The following is a 19,166-nucleotide window of genomic DNA, read 5'->3' on the forward strand; positions in this document are numbered from 1 at the left end:
TACATCTAGGTTTCACTGAGGCTAAATGAGGCTAAATTCACTAAGGCTAAATGAGGCAAGTTAAAAATCCAGAAAAATAATCTCTTCAAAAATCAATCTCATGGTAATATTTATGTTTCCCTCCTGCCCTCTCTTTCTCTCGCTCTCTCTTAATTGTGAAGGACATTTTCACCCCAAATTACTGTTGCTTATGAATCTGTTCTCTCCAGCTGTGCCCTGCTTGTTTGAAGGTCAGAATCTTCAGTTTGTGAAATCATAATTATTTCCCTACCAAGTAATTGTGATGTCATAAATGGAAGATTACGATGCTTGTAATGAACGGAGAAGCAGCAGGAGAAAATGAACTCATAAATAACAAAGAACTTGTATTCCTGAAAAGAGAAATATACTAGAGAAAATATATATCAACAGAATTATCTCCACATAGACTCTTTTCTATGAGATTTCAGCAAACTCTTCAGAATATAAAGGTAATTTCCTGGCTTCTGTCAATGTAACACAACCCTTCAACTTTATTTTAACACTATAGTGCAAAAGAATCTTGCTATTTTGCACTTTGCTAATCTACACACCATGACATTCTTATAGAAAATGCAAGTCTCTCTTCAATTCTTAGCCAAAACTTAACAGACAAGGTTCATTGTGAGATCTCACTTTCTTGAGACTTCATTCCTGTTAAAGCATAGCCAATGGATATTTACCACTGTATCATCAAGCACTATAAATAAAACTAAACTCTACACTTTTCAAATAGATAAAGAATATTTAGTTTTTAATTGTCCTTGTATCTATTTTGTTATTATTAAATGTGTTTGCTAACTTGATCACAAAATTCCATAACTTACAATGGGTGATATCCTATCTCTATTGAGTCAATGGGATTTTTACAGTGGGCCAGTACAAACCCTCTATGTCTAGAAAATACGGGTCTGAATAGGGACTTGATTGAATCACTGACGTTGGTCACATTCTCTGCACTAACAACGAGATGAGGCCCACTTCTAGCAGTGATAGTGTCAAATTGTCAAATGAATTGTAGCTCTGCAGTTTCTCTTTGAAGTCTGTATTCTCTGCACTGAATTTTTTCCAACATGGACAATAAACAAACCAGACCAACAAGTATTCCGAATGCCAGCATTTTGAGTAAAGCCATAAACGTTCCACATTCAGGGTGTGTCTAGACTACAGGGATTTTTCAAAAAAAAAAAAAAAGTGGTCTTTTAAAAAAAATCTTTACCTGCGTCTAGACTGATACCATGTTCTTTCCAAAGTAAATCAAAACAACGCAGCAGTTTTTTCAACCATGAAAAACCTTGTTTTATGAGGAAGAACGCCTTTTTTCGAAAAAAGGCGCTGTGTAATGCAAACTGTGCTTTTTCGAAAAAGACCATCCAGACTGCCTGGGTGCTCTCTTTCGAAAAAGCAACTTGCTTTTTCAAAAGTACTAATTGTAGTCTAGATGCTCCTTTTCGAAAGAGGCTTTTTCAAACCATTCTTTCAAAAAAGCCTCTTTTGAAAGAGGCTTGTAGTCTAGACATAGCCACAATGTTTACATGTTTTGGAATACAAGTAGATTTCTATTGTTGTAATAAAGCTTGTCTCTCCTGGGCTACTAGCCGTAACAATCAAGTAGGGCATAATTTGACTGTTTGCAATCTGCTATCTATTTGAGAGAGTTTCTGTGTCTGTGTGTTCATCTGTCTGTGAGTCCATTTGTTCAAGAACTCTTCCTAAACAGTAAGAGCTAGGACCATCAAATTTGGTATAAGAGTAAGCTACATAATTTAAAATTGGATGTGCCTGGAATTTGACTGTTTCTCATACAATGAAAAGGGAGGAGTCTGGTAGAAGAAAAAGTTATAGTATAGAATGACCACAATGGGATAACAAGGGGCCAGAGATGGGGATTGGGACAGCTATAACCCCATCGGGCCAGGAGGGTGCAGGGCTGGAGAAAGGGACAACTATCTACTTTATATTTCAGAAAGATTGTCTGTTTGTTTTGTCTGTCTGTGTGTATCTGTCCCCCAGCCATGGGACATTCACCCCTCTCCCAGTTGGGACCGCTACAGCTGCAGTGGCCATGGACAGGCAATTCTCGCTTGGACCCAAGGTGCTGCAGTGCGAGAGGGCTGGGATAGTCCTCTCTCTCTAGGGCAGCCTGAACTCTGAACTCTTCAACCCAGCTTCACTCCAGAGCTATGGTTTAAATGAAGAAAAACACAACTTATTTGTGTTAAAGACCTAAGCAATGCTGAGTAAATCATCTGGTGATAAGATATTAAAGGACCGAGTCATAATGTGAATTCATAAAGAATTCTGTAAAAAATTACCTAGCAGTGTGATTACATGGTTTTACCGTCGATGCTGGTTGCTGATATTAGGTATATTCCTGGCCTGTAATGCTGATGATCAAAATCATCAATATACCATCAACTGAGCCAAATTCTTTAGAGTGAGTGATCAAACAAACAAAAGCCTAAAACACCGTGTCATTCAACAGGGATGCTTACCCAAGACCACCGTAATTCATAGTACAGTAAGTGTCAGTAATTTCATCTACAGAGAAGTACTATATTTCCAGAACTGTATCACAGCAACAGCAGCCTAAAACCTCCATGTTGCAGATAGCAGCAGCAGAAAGTAAAATAAAGAGGGGGAATTAAAGCACAACAGCTGTGGTGCCACAGGCATCTGGCCCTAGGAATACTCTGGGAGAGCAAAGGACACACCTACTCATCTGAATCATGAGGAGCAACATATGGCAGTCTGCTGTTTGCATTTTCTTACTGTGACTGGATTGTCTTCACCATAGGTATAACTGAATTAAACCCAGTTTGGGGACATATACAGATCATCATAAGGCACAGAATTCAAAGACATTAATTATGTATATTCTTAAAATCCCCACCCCATCCACACTGTTCTTAAGAGCTCTTCGGAAACCTGAAACTGATCAAATGTTTTTACCTTTGCTATGAGCCAGATTGATACTGGCACTAAACAAAAAATAAATATTTTTCTATTTAAATTCTTATATACATTATCATCATGATAATCTATGTAATTACATGGTTTTCGTTTGAACAACTCCAGATCCTTAATGAATCTTCTCTTCACAATAACCATTAACTAAAGGAGTATTATCCCTATTTTACAGATGAGGCTGAGTGTAAATTAAGTCATATGTCAAAAGTTGCAGAGGCCCCTAATCCAGTGGTTTATCCAAAAGGATGTACAGCCTTACCCATATCTAAACCTTCTACTAATGATAGACACTTCAGTCCCTTAGTGTTGACTCTACTGGTTTGCATCTGCCATCTTTGGGTAAGCATTGTTAGTTATCAAGGTGATTGGCACCTTATTCACACTTATATTAAATTCTGGAGCAAGTACATGCATCTTTGGCTAGCTGTGTGTGTGCTTCTTGAAAAGCAGATCTTTTGATGAAGACTTATAAGAACGACATGCACATTTCAAACAAAATTTAAGGGAAAAAACAGGGAATATGGGACAGATTTTGGAGGATTTGGGGCCCTGAGGAATGCCCCATTAGCAGCTTCATATATTGTTCTTTATAACTGTTACAGTCATTTAGAGGACCTGTAAATATATGCATCACATTACAAATTAAAACCCAAATCTGGCAAACTTCATTCATGTACGCAGCCCCAGCAGCTTCAATAAAATTACTTCGGTGAATGATGAAAACAGGGCCGAGGTCATAGACTCATCACTTTAGAAGGGACCAGAAAGGTCATCTGTTTCAGCCCCTGCCATGGTGTAGGACTTATTCTAGCTAAACCATCCACGGTGGATGGCTATCCAGCCTAGTTTTGAACCACAAACTCCCTAGGTAATCTGCTCCATTGTCCTGCTGTTCTTACAATAAGAAAGAATTTATTGAGATCAAATTAAGACATGTTTCCTGACAGATGAGATCACAACTTGAAGTTTTGATTTTTGTAAGGACCACTGTATAAACAGATTCACAAAATCACTGGGCCTCCCCAGAAGTGCAAAGATCATTGCATGGTGCTCCTGACAAGATTGGTGTCTAAGGGTATGTCTAGACTACATGCCTTTGACGACAGACAACATGCCTCTACCCGGCATAGGAAAATGAAGCGGCGATGAGGATGAGGTTTACCGGGGAGGTCGACAAATGCCTTTGATGTCAACCGTGGAGCGTCCAGACTAGTGCGCTGAGCCAACAAACAGCTGATCGGCACAGCGCGGCAGCCATTTAAATTTAAATGAAGCGGCGATTATTTAAAGCGCCGCTTCATTTCCCTTTGCCCAGTAAACAAATCTACATGGCTCCGTCAACGGAGCCATGCAGTCTAGACATACCCTAAGAGACTGAGCTTATAAACTAACTCCATCAGTGGAAATATTTCCAGCCTAAGCATCTCATGATGGGGATGATGTTTGTTCATGTCACTTCTGGATAGACTTATATTGTAATATCTTTTTCTACGTGTGCTGTACCCAAGAGGTGGCAATTCCTGTAGTTTAGGGTGCACAAGATTGGTCTTGGAGTTAGACCAGACAAACTCTGGAAGGATGCTAGACAACAGCTAAAAGAAGGATGAGAGGAGGGACTTATTGATGATGAGAAGACAATATAGTCTATAGGAATGATGGCTGGATTATATATATATTATGGAGGGATACAAAAGACCAGAACAGCGACACTACTTATTTTAATTCAGTATATATTAATTCAGAATTATGCATTAATGGGAGCTCTTAGAAATACCGTAGATAGCACAATATACACAGAAAAAGAGAGTAAAATAGAGGATGTATGCTTCCACCCACTGTCAAAATGGTGGATTGAATATTCACAGTCCTCTGGCATTTAACCCATTTTTGACCTATTGAGGGGGTGACATGAACAAACATCATCCCCGTCACAAGATGTTTAGGCTAGAAATATTAGATATCACAATAATGGCACATCACAACATCTCATAAGAAATGACACAAGAGTTAGTGTCATGACTGTGGAGTTAACCTTTATCACCACTGTATTTAGCTGACTGAGTATATTCTTAACAAGGCAGTTTGATTTATGTAGGAGTCATTTGCCTTCATAATAAATTTATTAAATGATCTTTTTTTTTTCTTTCAGATTTGTCATGTGAAATGTGGTAATTGGTGTTTAAACCTGCACTGGCCTGTCATCCAATGAGCTCAAACAATGTTCCATGTTCTTTGCGCTCTTTATCATAAAGAAGCTCAGTTGTCAGCATTAGCACAGAGAGCAAGGATGAAGCGGGAAGGAGGAAAAGTGGCTAAGGATCTGGAGACATCCTTGAGCAAAGAAGCTAAACAGTGAAATTTATAGGAAGTGCATAAAATACTCCTTTCACTCTCTTGATGAGGAGAAGTGTAATATAAACTGCACAGCACTATTACACACTGTCGGGTTAAAATGTGCACAGTTATTTTAGCGCTATTATTTTCTCGCTGTGTGTTATTCATTATCACCTACTTCAGTAATTGTTAACATACTTTTACCTTTTGACAACATTCTCAGCCTGTGTATATGTTTTAAGGGTGATGAAAGGAAGTTGAAAAACTACTAAAAGGGGCGTGACTTAGATCTGTAATATACAGTCAATTCACCATGTTTTATATCCTGTTAGTGGGCATAATTCAAAACCCTACCTGTCAACTCCTGCAGATTTTGGAGAATTCAGTATCTGAAATTAGATGTGAATTTTGCAGTTGGTGTATATTCATATAGGTCTCTCCTGCTTCTTTGGGGATGAACCAAGCACCCAAATCTGACAATTCTGGGAAACTGGAAACCTGGATCCAAATCCTAATATTGTGTCTTGAGCCCATCTCTAATTATTAGGGAGGTGAGTGGAGAAACAACAGCAACAGTCTATATAGTAAAGCAAATTCTTTCTGCAACTTTAATTAATCATTGTCACTTTACCTCATAGAAGTCAATTCCCAGTGCTATAATTTTATCTTTCCCATTCTTTTTCAATAAGCTATTGTTCGTTGGGATCAACACTAAAAACAAAATAGAGAAACTCCACAATAAGGCACAAATGACACAAAATAATATGGATTATTTTCTGCAGTCTTGGAGGCAGTAAAACGGTCACAAAACCCAGCAGGAATTCTACTCCATAATTGTTTTCCAAATCTGGACCTCTGTTAGGGAAAAAGGGCAAAAAATATTTTCAGAATAGCCTACCTGAGTTGGTTTCCCTACTTTAAAGCCGACCTAATTTATTTAACAAACTACCAATATATTCTCTTTTCATCTCATTCCTATTCTATAAGTACAATTTTGCATTAGTTGGTTGGTTGGTTTTCATTCTAACTTGAATATATTTGGGTGGAATAATATTTAGATTTTAATTACCTATATAAATTTGCTGGGCTAAATGAATATGTTAGAAAAGAAAAAACGGATTGGGAAATGCATTTAACCTGAGAAAATTGCCTTATTTGTGCGATAAATTCTAATCTATTGCTTAATGATAAATACTTGATATGCTAAGAAAAGAAAATTCTGAAATATGTCGCAATATAACATTACAACTGATCTTAATAAATCACAGTAAACTGAACTATAAAGTTCTGTAATTTATGTGTATATTTTAGTTTTTCCTTGTGTTATATATTTGTAAGAGTCTCAATTACATGTTCATTAGCTCAATGATCACATAAAGCAGCATTTATGTCAGGTAGCACAATTGGGAAATGTTTAAAATTTAAAATGAAGATTTCCACCACTTTACACCAGAAACATACCAACCATTATGATTAGCTACATTCCTGTAGCTTTCATCCAGGACACATTACCTGATCAACTGTTTACAGCCAGGCCCTAAGATACAACCTTGGATTTGCTCCAATCCTACAGACAGAGACACACACCTACAGGAGCTCTATCAGGAATTCTTAAAACTTAAATGCCAACCCAGGGAAGTGGGGGAAAAAAACAGATTGAAAGTGACAGACAAGTACCCAGGCATCAGCTTCTTCAAGATAAGCCCAACAAACAAAATAACAGAACACCACCACAAGTGATCACCTACAGCCCCCCAGCTTAAACCCCTCCACTGCATGATTAACAATCTACAACCTATCCTGGATGTTCCCTCAATCTCACAGGCCAGTCCTCGCCTACAAGCAACCCCCTAACTTGAAAAAATTATTTCCAGAAACCATGTATCACACCTCAAACATACTCACCTAGGAACCGACCCTTGCAATAAACTCCAGTGTCAACTCTGTCCACATACCTACTCAAGTGACATCAACACAGGACTTAACCACATAAGCCACCACATCAGAGGCTCATACAACTGCATATCCACTAATGTGATATATGCCATCATGTGCCAGCTAAGCCCCTCTGCCCTGTATATTGGCAAAACTGGACAATCACTGCGACCAAGGATTAATGAACACAAATCAGATATTCTAAATGGTAACACACAGAAACTTTTGGGGAACATTTTAACTTGCCAGGGAACGCATTAATTGATTTAAAAGGGACTATTCTCTTACAAAGTAATTTCAGGAGTCAATGACTAGAGAAAGAAACTGCAGAACTGGCCTTCCGATGCAAATCTGATACTATCTTGCATGGCTTGAACAAAGACATGACCTGGATGGGCTGTTATATTCAACACCCAAATGGTATCAAAAGCTAAGCATTGGGCACTCTCAGCCCGCTCTGTTAACCTCATTTAGCAAGGACAATATAACTCCCTCTTCCCCTCCCTCTCTCCTCTCTTTTTCTGCTTTAGAATTGAATCTCCGTGCTTCTTGCTCCAAATTTGTCACCTGAAGAAGTGGGTTGTGCCCAGTTCATGATATTATCTATATATTATTGGTTAATCACTAAGGTGCTACAGGACCTTTGTTGTTTTTAAAGTTTTAAAGGTGTTAACGTGTTTGTGTTTTAACTTAGGAGGGCTTTAACACTTCTTAAGTTTTCTTGATGGAAACTGTAACACTTGATACTGTATTACATGGGACCTTAATTAACAGTCTGATTTTCGGAAGTACTGAGCTCCTCCTGCTCTCAACTTTCTCTTAAAGGTATGGGTCTTTAATGATTGGATCATTAACATGAGCTTTTCTCAATGCCTTAGCACCAAAGTCTAAAGGCAGAGGAGACTAAGTAGGCAAAACTTACCAGAGGAGGTAAAGACCATGAAAAATCGATTTTCTTAAAAGGTACTCAATGCTCTGCCTGCTCTGAGGGATCTTCATTCTCCTTTGGTTACTCCAAAGCTTAAACTTATAAACATGTTTCTTGCTCTCAGATTCTGGCACATCTATGAATAGCTCTGATCAGGAAACAGATACTGGGTACTGAAATGCAAACTATGATTAATATCACAACTATTTATTGGGGGCCCATAACCATTAGGTCTAGATGAAATTTTACACTAGTTCAATAAAAAGAATTGCAACCACCAGCATTAGAAGCCAATACTTCATGACCTTTTACTGCATCTGAGAAGTTTCCTTGAAGGGTTCCAAGATCCCAGCAGATTAAATGTAGACAGAAACTAGTGGCTACCATTATTTGAAAGCTGGAAGAAGAGATGCATCCTACTTCTCACCTGGGATGTGGTCTGGCTGGGATTCTGCCATGTTGCCAGCGGGACTGAAGACAAGAGTCTTTTGCAAAGAAGGCTCTGATCCAAAAGCAAATAAAATAAATGAGGATGGAAGTTCTCTAAGTTGCTTTAGGAGTAATACTTTCTCTTTCCAAAGGCAAAGTACAGTCAGCTACTAAGTAGTCCTTCCCATGCTTCCATACACTAGCTAGGGAAATATTATTAACCGCACTTCAAGGAGTGGAGAGAAACAAATTGATATTCTCTTATATTCTAGGTAGGTTCTTATTGTGTTTATTACCATAGTACAGTGCCTGAGTGACTTCCTGTAATGCATAAAACATGTAGCTCATCCTCTCGTCCTCTCTCAGGGAAGGAGCATGTGCAGTGGAAGGACTTGTTTTGATGGGGTGGGTTATGACGTACTTGTGAGGTATTTCTGTTAAAGGAGGCAAAGTCAAAGAAATACATCCACGTGCTAGAAGCCATATCTTAACTCACCAGCAGAGTCAATACCAAGGGCTTTCAAACTCTGGGTCGTGGCTTGTAAGGGCAATCTGCTAGTTGGCCATGAGACACTTTGTTTACCTGGGCCTCTACAGGTACAGGTGATCACAGCTCCTGTTGGCTGCAAATCACTGTTCCTGGCCAATGGGAGCAACAGGAAGTGGAAGGTAGTGAGGCTGGGGATGGATCCTTCGTTTTTATGCCATTCATTCCACAGTCTTTGACTGGCCTCAAAGAAAGCTCTCCTTCCATAGTTGAGATTTACCTTAATTGTAGAAAGGTCTAATGTGCCAGAGGACTAGACTTACCAAGCACAGTCTTCATTGTGGAGCTTTAGCTATGCTGGACACAAGGCCATTGAGCACATCAAAGATTAAAAAACCATGATAAAGTCAAGCCGTTAACTTGAGTCAATTATGTATTGGAAGCCAGAGAGCATAATATATGTTTGATGTGCCTGTAGTAGCCAGCTTTGCTTCAGACATGTGCTGCATTTGTCTCATTGTGCACTGCTTTTTATACAATGAGCTATTAGAAAACCATATAAAATGTTCACTAGACATGTACCAAAATAATCCGTTCAGAGATTTGACCTGGTAGGCAAGGGGGGAAATACCCTACAACTATGCTTGCAGAGATGCTTGGAAGGAGCGCAGAAAAGTCATGATCTGTCCAGTGGATCTAAGAAGAGAGTTTTGTTCAAAGTCAGAAGCTTTTTTCTCATAAAACCTCTTAAATCAACATGCAACTTAATTTCAGATTATTTTTCTTATTGTGGTTTTGAGATAGTGTAAGACTGACAGACATGGGCTGAGATTTACAATATTTAATCTCCAGCATACCATTTATCTAGCATTCATAATGATGTGAAATTCTATATACATATATGTATCTATGTAACCAAACAGATGTTACATGACTACTGGCTGCTTTGTAAACTCTTAGGACAAAATTCACCCAGCAGGAATTTGTTTCTCTGAAGCTCTGCCATCTGTTTAGCCATAGTCATTATACCCATAATTCCATCTATGCTGGTTTCAAAATAAAAGGGGTTTAAAAAAATCAATACGTCTAACAAGCTTCAATCTAATTAACAGGATGACAGGCAGAGATAAAAGGTAGGAGTTTATTTCTTATCATGGTGTTTCTGCTTAGGCTACTGCACAGCTATTATTATTGAGACACCCTTTCATGCAAAAATATCTACAGCATGAAGACTTGGGTCAGCAACATGACATACATTCGCATCCGAGCAATGGGGTGGCAGCGTCACTGAGTTGCATGAAAGTTAACTACTAGCAGAATTAACCTCACAAAATTCCCTTTTCCCTCCCATGTTTGTTTGTAAAAGGATCATAACCGTATGAAAAACTTAAAAACAACAAATAGTCTAGGAGCACTTTAAAGACTTACAAAATGTGTAGAAAAGCTCATGATACCATCTACTTGTTTTGTTAGTCTTTAAAGTGCTCCTAGACTATTTGTTGTTTAAGTTTTTCCTGTTACAGACTAACTCGGCTACCTCTCTGAAGCTCTTGACCATATAGTTAGTCATTACATCATAGCCACTAGGGGAGAGGCATGAAAGAATTAAACCACATGGAAAGACCTATGTGTAATCCACTGTTGAGTGTATATTAGGGCTCTCCATCTGAGTTGATGCATAGAGGATACGAATTGTTATAGTCCTCAACTACAGAGCTTTACCTCAACATCTAGCAGCTCATACTTTTAGTTTAAGATTATGGTGTTTCAGCCTAGGTCAGGTTTGTCACCGAAGCAGTGACTCACGTGGGATTCAAATTGTTGCCTTATGAAATATATTCAGGAAACCCGAATAGCCAATGCCCGTTGCATTTATCAGTAGGACATGAGAAAAAGGAAAGGTTCTATATGACACCAATCTCTGTAAAGCAGTTCTGTGCAGCAATGTTACATTTATCTTAAACAGAGGTTACATCCTTCTTAAAGCCAGTCTTTCATATTCTACGCGCTTACCAGTAAATGGTACAATACAGTGGTTTTCTAACTTTTTTTCTCGTGACTCAGTTGAAGAAAATTATTGATGGCCGTGACCCAACATAATTATAATCTTTTGACGAGAGTGCGGGCTCTGGAACAGGGGCAGGAATGAGAGGTCTGGGATGCAGGAGGTGGCTCCAGGTTCGGGGGGGGCCTCAGGGCTGGGGAAGGGGGTTGATGCTCATGGCTGGGCACGCGCTTACCTACAGTGGCTCCTGGCCAGTGGCACAGTGGGGGAGCTAAGGCAGGCTTCCTGCCTCTCCTGGCACCGTGGATCACGCTGTGCCATTGAAGTGGCCAGCAGCAGGTCTAGCTCCTAGGTGGAGGCACACAAGCAGTTCTGCATGTTGTTCTGGCCCACACATACTGATCCCCCCCACAGCTCCCATTGGCTAGGAATTGGCCAATGGGAGTGTGTAGCCTATCTCAGGGTGGGGCCAGCACACAGAGCCCTATGGCCCCACCCCGCGTAGGAGCCAGCTCTGCTGCTGACTGCTTGGTAATCCACTGTGCCAGAAGAGTCAGGAAACCTGCCTTAGCACCTGCACTACTCACCAAGTCACCCTACAGCAAGATAACTCAGCGCCTGACACTGTGCGAGCCATTACTGGGTTGCAACCCATAATTTGAAAACCACTATAAATCACCCGCAACTAGAGACAACGTATCAGCTTTTTACCTTATTTGTTTGACACCATGGCGTATCCCTTTATCTTTTGTTCAGAGCCCAGGCATTACAGGCCACGATGCACCCTTATCTTTGTTCAGGGTACAGGCATACCAGGTTCGTGAGGGGCATGTAGGCAACTCCAAGGCCGGCAGCAGTGTAAATAGTTTTGTGAAAGTAATTCCCTTTTCATTGCTATGAGGAAAAAAAGTATGTCTTGATACTGACAGCTTTCTTATCTACATAAGCCAAAGCTTGTATCAACTAATGCAATGTGTTTTGGGATACTTAGCATAAGCAAACAGGATTATAATCATGGTACAGGCCAATTTGGGCTACATAACGGCTAAATTAATGCTTAATGCTATGTATACTTAAATGCTTGGAATATATATTGTGGGTAGTATTATCGGCATAATACATATGCATGCTAGGCAGCATATATAAGTCAACAGCATCTATAAAGACACAAACCATCATGCGTTTACATTTCATTTAACCAATGTGTATGAATTCTAGCTAGTGTGCTCCATAAAGCTCTAGAACTAAATAAACAAAATGACTTTCTGTGCAGAAGAATTCATTAAAAAACTAGTTTAAAGTGCCCACATGTACAAAAATCTCTAAACAATAATTTGTTATAACTCAGTGCTTAAAGATACAAAAAAAAAAAAAAAGCTATAGGTGACATATCAAGTATATACTCTGTATAGACCTTCCAGTGTACTCAGTGATCCTGGCAAACCTTGTGCCTCACGTGAATACTGAGGCAACTGGTGAGCAGAGCTCCAGGGACCTGGTGAAGAGCTGGAACCCCCTCCATCCCAGACCCTGCCTCTCCCTGCCCTTGCTACACCTCCACTCCTTCCCCACTCCTGCTCCACCTCTCCCCACCCCTGTCCCTAGGGAATAGAGAAGACAGCACTGGTCTCTATACTCACTGGCAGCAGTGGGGGCAAAGCAGCACACGGTGGCCCCAGCTGTGCTCCATTCCCACCATGGACTGGGATCATGGGGTGGTCCCACCCCTCCTCTGAAGTGGCGGAGAGAGGAGTGCAGGGGGCACGGCAGACCCTTGTCAGCCCTTCTATTGGCTGCTGGCTGGTCCCTCCTACTCGGGGATAGGAGACGAGCATGTGAACCCTTGTGCTCCCCCTCCCCCCCATGTGTCACCCTGGTTTGAATACTACATAAGGTAATAATTGAGTGTTTGCATGGTAAACCTCTTAATGTGTAAATCCCCAGGCAGGAGAGAGAGAGACACTAATTAGAGTGAAATGCTGGCCTCCCATGGATGGTAAATATGCCCCGCCCTTAGGCAGATCCATCAATATCAGATGATCTATTGTGGAACACCAAGGGCTGCATCTAGAGTGGCATGATTTTGCGCAAATACTTTTAACAGAAAAGTTTTTCCGTTAAAAGTATTTGCGCAAGAGAGCATCTATACTGGCATGTGCCTTTGTGCAAAAGATTTGCTTTTGCACAAAAGCATCCGTGCCAGTGTACACACTCTCTTGCACAAGAAAGCACCAATGGCCATTTTAGCCATCGGACTTTCTTGCGCTATAAATTAACGTTGCTGTCTACACTGGCCCTCTTGCGCAAGTACATTACAAAGTCAGTGTTCGTGCGCAAATACTCTCGGCCAGTGTAGACAGGCAGCAAGATTTTGTGCAAAAGTGGCTGCTCTTGCACAAAATCATGCCAGTCTAGATGCAGCCAAGGAGAACAAAAGTCTCCTTGATTGCTCCTCTCCTACTGCCAAATGCAAAGGAGACAGGCAAGTGAATTCCCTCTGTTAGCAATGTTCAATTCAAAGCAGAAGGGGGAAAGGGATAAAACCCCTAACAAGGAAGAACTGTGTCCATGTGCTTATAGGCATCTATGCCAATGGGGAAAAAAAATAGTGTGTGATCAGCATCCCCTGGCATCCCCACAGATCAGCTCCTCCCCCCACCCCACCCTATGTTGGCAGGTCCTAGCAACCAGCAGCTGTTCAGCAGAGTTCAGGAGGTGAGGGAGGAATATGGCCAAGAAGAGGCAGGGGAAGGAATGGGTGAGGGTTTGGGCTACTGGTGTAGTAGATGGAGGGGACCCAAGTTTCCCCTGGGAATTGGGCAAGTCAATGCCTCTGCTTATACTGCTTGGACTCTGAGGGACAAGGATAACTGAGCATAAACAAAAAATCCCCAGTGTTTAGCGTGGGTTCACTCTAAAGGCGATATTGCACTTGCTTATTATAGAAGCTTTGCTTACTTTTTGAAAGTTAACATTGGAACTCATTTGTTTACCTGCTTTAACCTTGTAATTAACTCTCATTTCCTTTTCCTAGATCATCAATCTACAGAGAGCTTATTATAAAATTGGCTGCAAGGGTTGTCTGTGCTCATAGAGCTAAAGTGTAATTGACCTGAGGTAAGTGCCTGGTCCTTTGGGAGTGGGAGTAACCTGACTATTGCTGTGAACTTTGGTGTAAGGGACCATCTATCATAAAAGTACACTTACCTGGGAAGCAAGACACACCACAATACCCCTGGGAGGGGACCATCTGTGACGATGTGAAGGCTGTTATAGTACCTGGGGCATTTAGACTTGATAACTGGTGGGTGAAATCAAAACACAGTACTCAGATCCAGTTGGGGGCTTGTGCCCTGGTTTGTAACAGTCTGCTCTGAGGTTGGTACTTATGCTTTAGAGCTGTCTGCAGGTCCGCTTGATGCACCCTTCAAGCTTTCAGCTGATGTAAAACAAAATACTGAACTCCCAAGTGTCAATGCTCAATTTAAAAACTGTAATACGTATTTTCTATTTTAGTCAGCACACAACAGACCTAGTGGGCAAGCAGCGTTTCCTGTAACCTGTGTGCTTGTGCGGATGCTCAGGAGAGATTCAGATGCTTCCCAGCTGATTGGAAGAGCACCCACAGCGAGCAGCGAGGTTTTTTGTTTCTACTAGTGGTGCACATTCACACCTCAGTGCACATAAAAAATTCATTCCACACATAAATGGAAAAAATCTGCACATGGATGGAAAAGATTAGGGGGAACATTGTTCCTAAAGGGTATCAATCAGGCATAAGTGCAGTTTCATTGACTTCAGTGAAGCTATACTGATTTACACCAGTTGACTGTCTGGCACAGAGTATTTATCAGAGAATTAAAGAGGCCAAAGTGGCCAAAAAGTTCTTAAAATGAGGCATGTCAATGAGGGAAATAAAACTCTACTTGTACATACATTCCTCTCTCTTCCTTTCCATATTCCTCACACACATACACTTCTCTTTTATATGGATCCTCTTTTCAGTTTTATTAACTGAGCAGCAAGATCCCAACAGGAACCAAATCTAAACAACATTATGACTTCCAGTTCTTCATTTATTTCCAACCATACTCTGTCTTTCGTTCTAAGGCAGCTAGCTTTGCACAGAGCCCCATTCACTTCAATGTAGCTCTGAATGGGTGCAATGGTCTGCTCACACAGACTGCTTGTAGGATCAGGGCCTGAATGCCGAACACGCTCTCTGTTTGGATTCTAGGATGATTTTTCCCCTTTAGCCCCTTTCTTGATCTCTGCGAGTGGATCAAACTCAGCACCAACAAAAAATTCTTCTCGGGGTGGTAGCTCTCAGGAAGGGAAGTAAACACAAACACAAGCCCCTATATTTATGGATATACTGCACACTGGTAAATTACCAAAGCGATTATTTATAGAGAACCTTTTGCTAATTGTCACTTTCCTTGCTGTGCACAGCCGTGTAGCCTATCTTGTTTCAGAGCCAAAGGTACATCTCTCTTTTGTCTTCCTTTGCTGCTCAACTATTCTTTTGAGACATGCAGGGTAAGTGTCAACAGGTGTGATGGAGTGTAAGGAGGTATGTGCGTCTGTGTTTTCACACAAGACCATAAGAGCATGACAAATGAAGGCATAATTCCCAGCCAAGAACATTGGAACATCTGTCTGCCTTCAGCCTGTTCACCTTTGGTAAAGGCTCCCGTACCATCACTAATCCAGCTGTGTAAATCATTCAGGTTTAAAAATGACACAGTAGCTTTCAGGGTGACACAAGGCAAGATTTTTACCTCTCTGAATTAAGCAGAAGAATGCCTGTTTGAAATATATGAAGAAAAAACAAGTTCCTCCCACTCTTTTACCTTACACGGCAGATCTTTGCAGAATAGATAAATGATAAGCTCTCTTAACATGACTGAGTTTCTCATGAATAAGCCAGCATTGCTCAGAAACTTGTTCCACATAATAACTGCAATTGATGTTTCCTGACTGCATATATTTTGGGCAATACTGAGCTGATTTAAAAAAAAAACCAAACACCGATTCTACTTTAATTCCATGGGTGGGTGGTTGACCTATAAGTAAAGCCAAAAGGTCATTGTCACTAGAGCGAGGCAATTTTTTTTTTGGACAAATAGTTTATTTACAGAAAATTGCAGTTTTAGATCAACAAAAATTCACAAAACCGGAGGAGGAGGAAATAGTAATAATAGTAATAAATAATAATGGGATCTGGAAACCCTGCCACCTGAGTGCCTTGACCTTCAGGATTACCATAAAATCATTTGCACCAGGTCTGTCTGGCTCAATTAATGCTTAATTATTTATACAAAGTGGAACAGCTTCAACAGGAGAGACTGAGAATGATCCACTGTTGACTATCCTACTGGCTGGTAATTGGGCACTGGCCTGCCCACATCATGGGAAAATGATATTCAATTGCTTCCTATGATTCATAAAAAGTGGGGACTTGAACTCGTGCCTCCTACACCGGACCCATGAAACTAAAGGATGGTTGGGGACCTCCTGCAGGTCTGTGAAAAGTGTTTCTAAATTTCCATTACTTTTAATTATAAATCAAATATAATAATAAGCCATTAAAATGCTCAACATCTAAATGAAATGTTTTGTATGACTCAAACCCCCTTTTGTTTTGGTTTTGCTGAAAAAATATTGTTTTGGGTCATTCTGAAACTATTCCCCCCACCCCAAGTGTTTTGGTTTGTTCAGCAAACCAATCAATAATTCTCATAGCTCTACATGTCATTCACACACATACATACCCCTACAGTGCCAAATACAACACTTTTTTACATATTCCTGCAATATTTTCCCTTTAAGTACCAGAACCAAATTCAGTATTTTCTAGTCTCGAGAACAGTAATGACTTCAAATGAGATTTTCAAATACACTCAGTTTTAGCCAGTGCATTGGTACAACTCCCGTTGCTTTCAATAAAAGCAGAGCTAGACCAATGCTGAGGACTTGTGAAAATTTCACCTTTCTGTTTGCTCTTTTATTGCCACACTGGCCCAAGCCCATAGATGGACTCTGCAAGTAGTTTATTCTTTCTTTGGATGGAGGAAAACTGTCTTTTTAGAGACATTGGTTCTAGGCATTCTGCTGATTATTAATGGACAAAGCTATAGTGTTGTTATGGCACTGTAATGCCTTTAAACAACCTTTCTGCCTAATTCCAACTGTCTCAGTTCTACAGTCCTTTTAAATTCCAGTCTCACTTCACTTTAATAAAATGTGCCACTAGTGTATGTAAGGAACAGACAGACATGATGTACCTTACTATCGAAAGTACAATATGTGGGAAGAGGAAAAAAAAGAAAGAATAGTTACATTTCCCCAGATGTCTTTTTAAGACAAGAGACAGATGTAGAAAATAGTTCATGAGGGTTAGTGCAAAAGATACAATCAGGGCTGTTTTTATTTTTTTTAACATACTGGAAGACTTACCTGGCGTAGCCCAAGTCCAGGGCCAGCTGGCCCAGGGTGGCGGGGGATGTGCAGCGGCTCACAACTTCTTTCTGGGGTAGGCTGGGGATGTGCTGCCAGCCAGCAACTTCTGCCTGGTGTACTTGCTGCCCCCCTGTGGTCATTCATGTGTATTACTTTCTCCCATGCTTGCTGTCCCCCTATGGACATGTGTAAGTATAACTGTCCCTGCTATCATACCCCTCCTTTCCATTTGATACAAAACAATCACATTTCATGCATATCCCATTGTTCTGGCACAACCAAACCCTGGTCTGGCTTTAAGTTATGATAAGAGGAAGCTTCCTACCAAATTTAATGGCCCTATCTCTTACCGGTTAGGAACAACTGACACACAGATGGTCAGACAGACAGACAGATGAGCATTTCTCAAATATATAGTAAGATGACTGTAGTAACATTCTTCAGTCCTTCTTGTGGATTTCCTAAAATATCTGGTATGACCCAAAGCCTTTGGACCTAATTCCTCTGAGCCTTGGAGGGTCCAAACTCCAGACTCAAACTTCAAGGTTTGTCATCTTCTCTGCTTTAGTCTGTTGATTCCCAAGTGTTGAATTCATTGTAAGTTTAATTTAGCTATCCAGGTCATGTCATGTCTCTCAAAAGCTACTCATCTGGAAGCTACATAACCTTTCCTCTACTCCTGTCCCAGTGCATTCTCCCATTTAATTTGTAATATGAACTGATTTGCGTGGAGCATGAGTGTCCCTATCCAGGGGTTCTGGGACAACTTTTATAGTGGGGGTGCTGAAGGCAAAAACAATGTGTTTGGGTTACTATTACTGCATCAATTCAGGAGACATGGGAGCATCTCTGGCCCCAGCACCTACGTGCACATCCTTACCTCTAGCAAGGCATCACTTTCCTTTTTTACCAGTAGGCCCAACAACATGGGGGGAAGGGAGAAGGGCAAAAGGGCCAGCTGCTGAAGGGCCTGGCGATTCAAAAGGATCCAAGCCCTTTAAATTGCCATTGGAGCCCCGGGCGGCACTGAGGCCAGAAGGCTGCCTGAGGGAGCCCAGCCCTTCCTGCCCCTTATGCCCAGGGCATGAAGCTGGCCACCTTTACCTTGTCTAGGGGCTGAGTGAGTCTGTCAGCCCCATTTCTCACAACCCACTGGTAAACAGCTGGAAATTCACATGGGAGACAAGTAGGTCTATCATTTGTGCACTCTGTGGACCTCTTTCTAAGAGAAATCTGCCTTCTTGAACCATCTGTTCATTCAGTCCTCTTCTGTGTGGTTCTTAAAATGCTTCATTTGGAAGACCAGCAGCCAAGGCCCTATGGACCACTGATATGCCTTTGGCACCTCTGTAATATGCAATGAAAAGCTGTCTAGGCTGAAAAATGGATGGAAGTATAAGAAGTGAGATTTCTTTACAGCCATTTCTAAAAGTTCTGAAGTTGAAGATGCCTTGGGAGCCAGTAGGTCCCTAACAGCATGAAAAATGTTAACGCAGATGTTGCACGAACATAGGGCTTTTTCAATGGCCACAGTTATTCACTCCAGATGTCCCACTTTCTAGCTGCAAAAAGGTTAGGGCAGTAATAATCTAGCTATT

At 40.9% G+C, this 19,166-nt stretch overlaps 1 protein-coding gene and 1 long non-coding RNA gene across 4 annotated transcripts in view; one reads left to right on the forward strand and one right to left on the reverse strand.

Moving 5' to 3' along the window:
* Window positions 1–19,166, reverse strand: part of DAB1 (DAB adaptor protein 1) — a 777,383-nt gene that overhangs the window by 406,735 nt on the left and 351,482 nt on the right. The gene's annotated exons all lie outside the window — the stretch shown is intronic.
* Window positions 254–6,594, forward strand: LOC142830652 (uncharacterized). Its single transcript, XR_012906089.1, has 3 exons — window positions 254–470; window positions 3,161–3,327; window positions 5,138–6,594. It is a non-coding gene; the product is annotated as an uncharacterized LOC142830652 (long non-coding RNA).

The sequence above is a fragment of the Pelodiscus sinensis genome, chromosome 9 (genome assembly GCF_049634645.1).
Source record: "Pelodiscus sinensis isolate JC-2024 chromosome 9, ASM4963464v1, whole genome shotgun sequence".
In the NCBI taxonomy this organism is placed as follows: Eukaryota; Metazoa; Chordata; order Testudines; family Trionychidae; genus Pelodiscus; species Pelodiscus sinensis.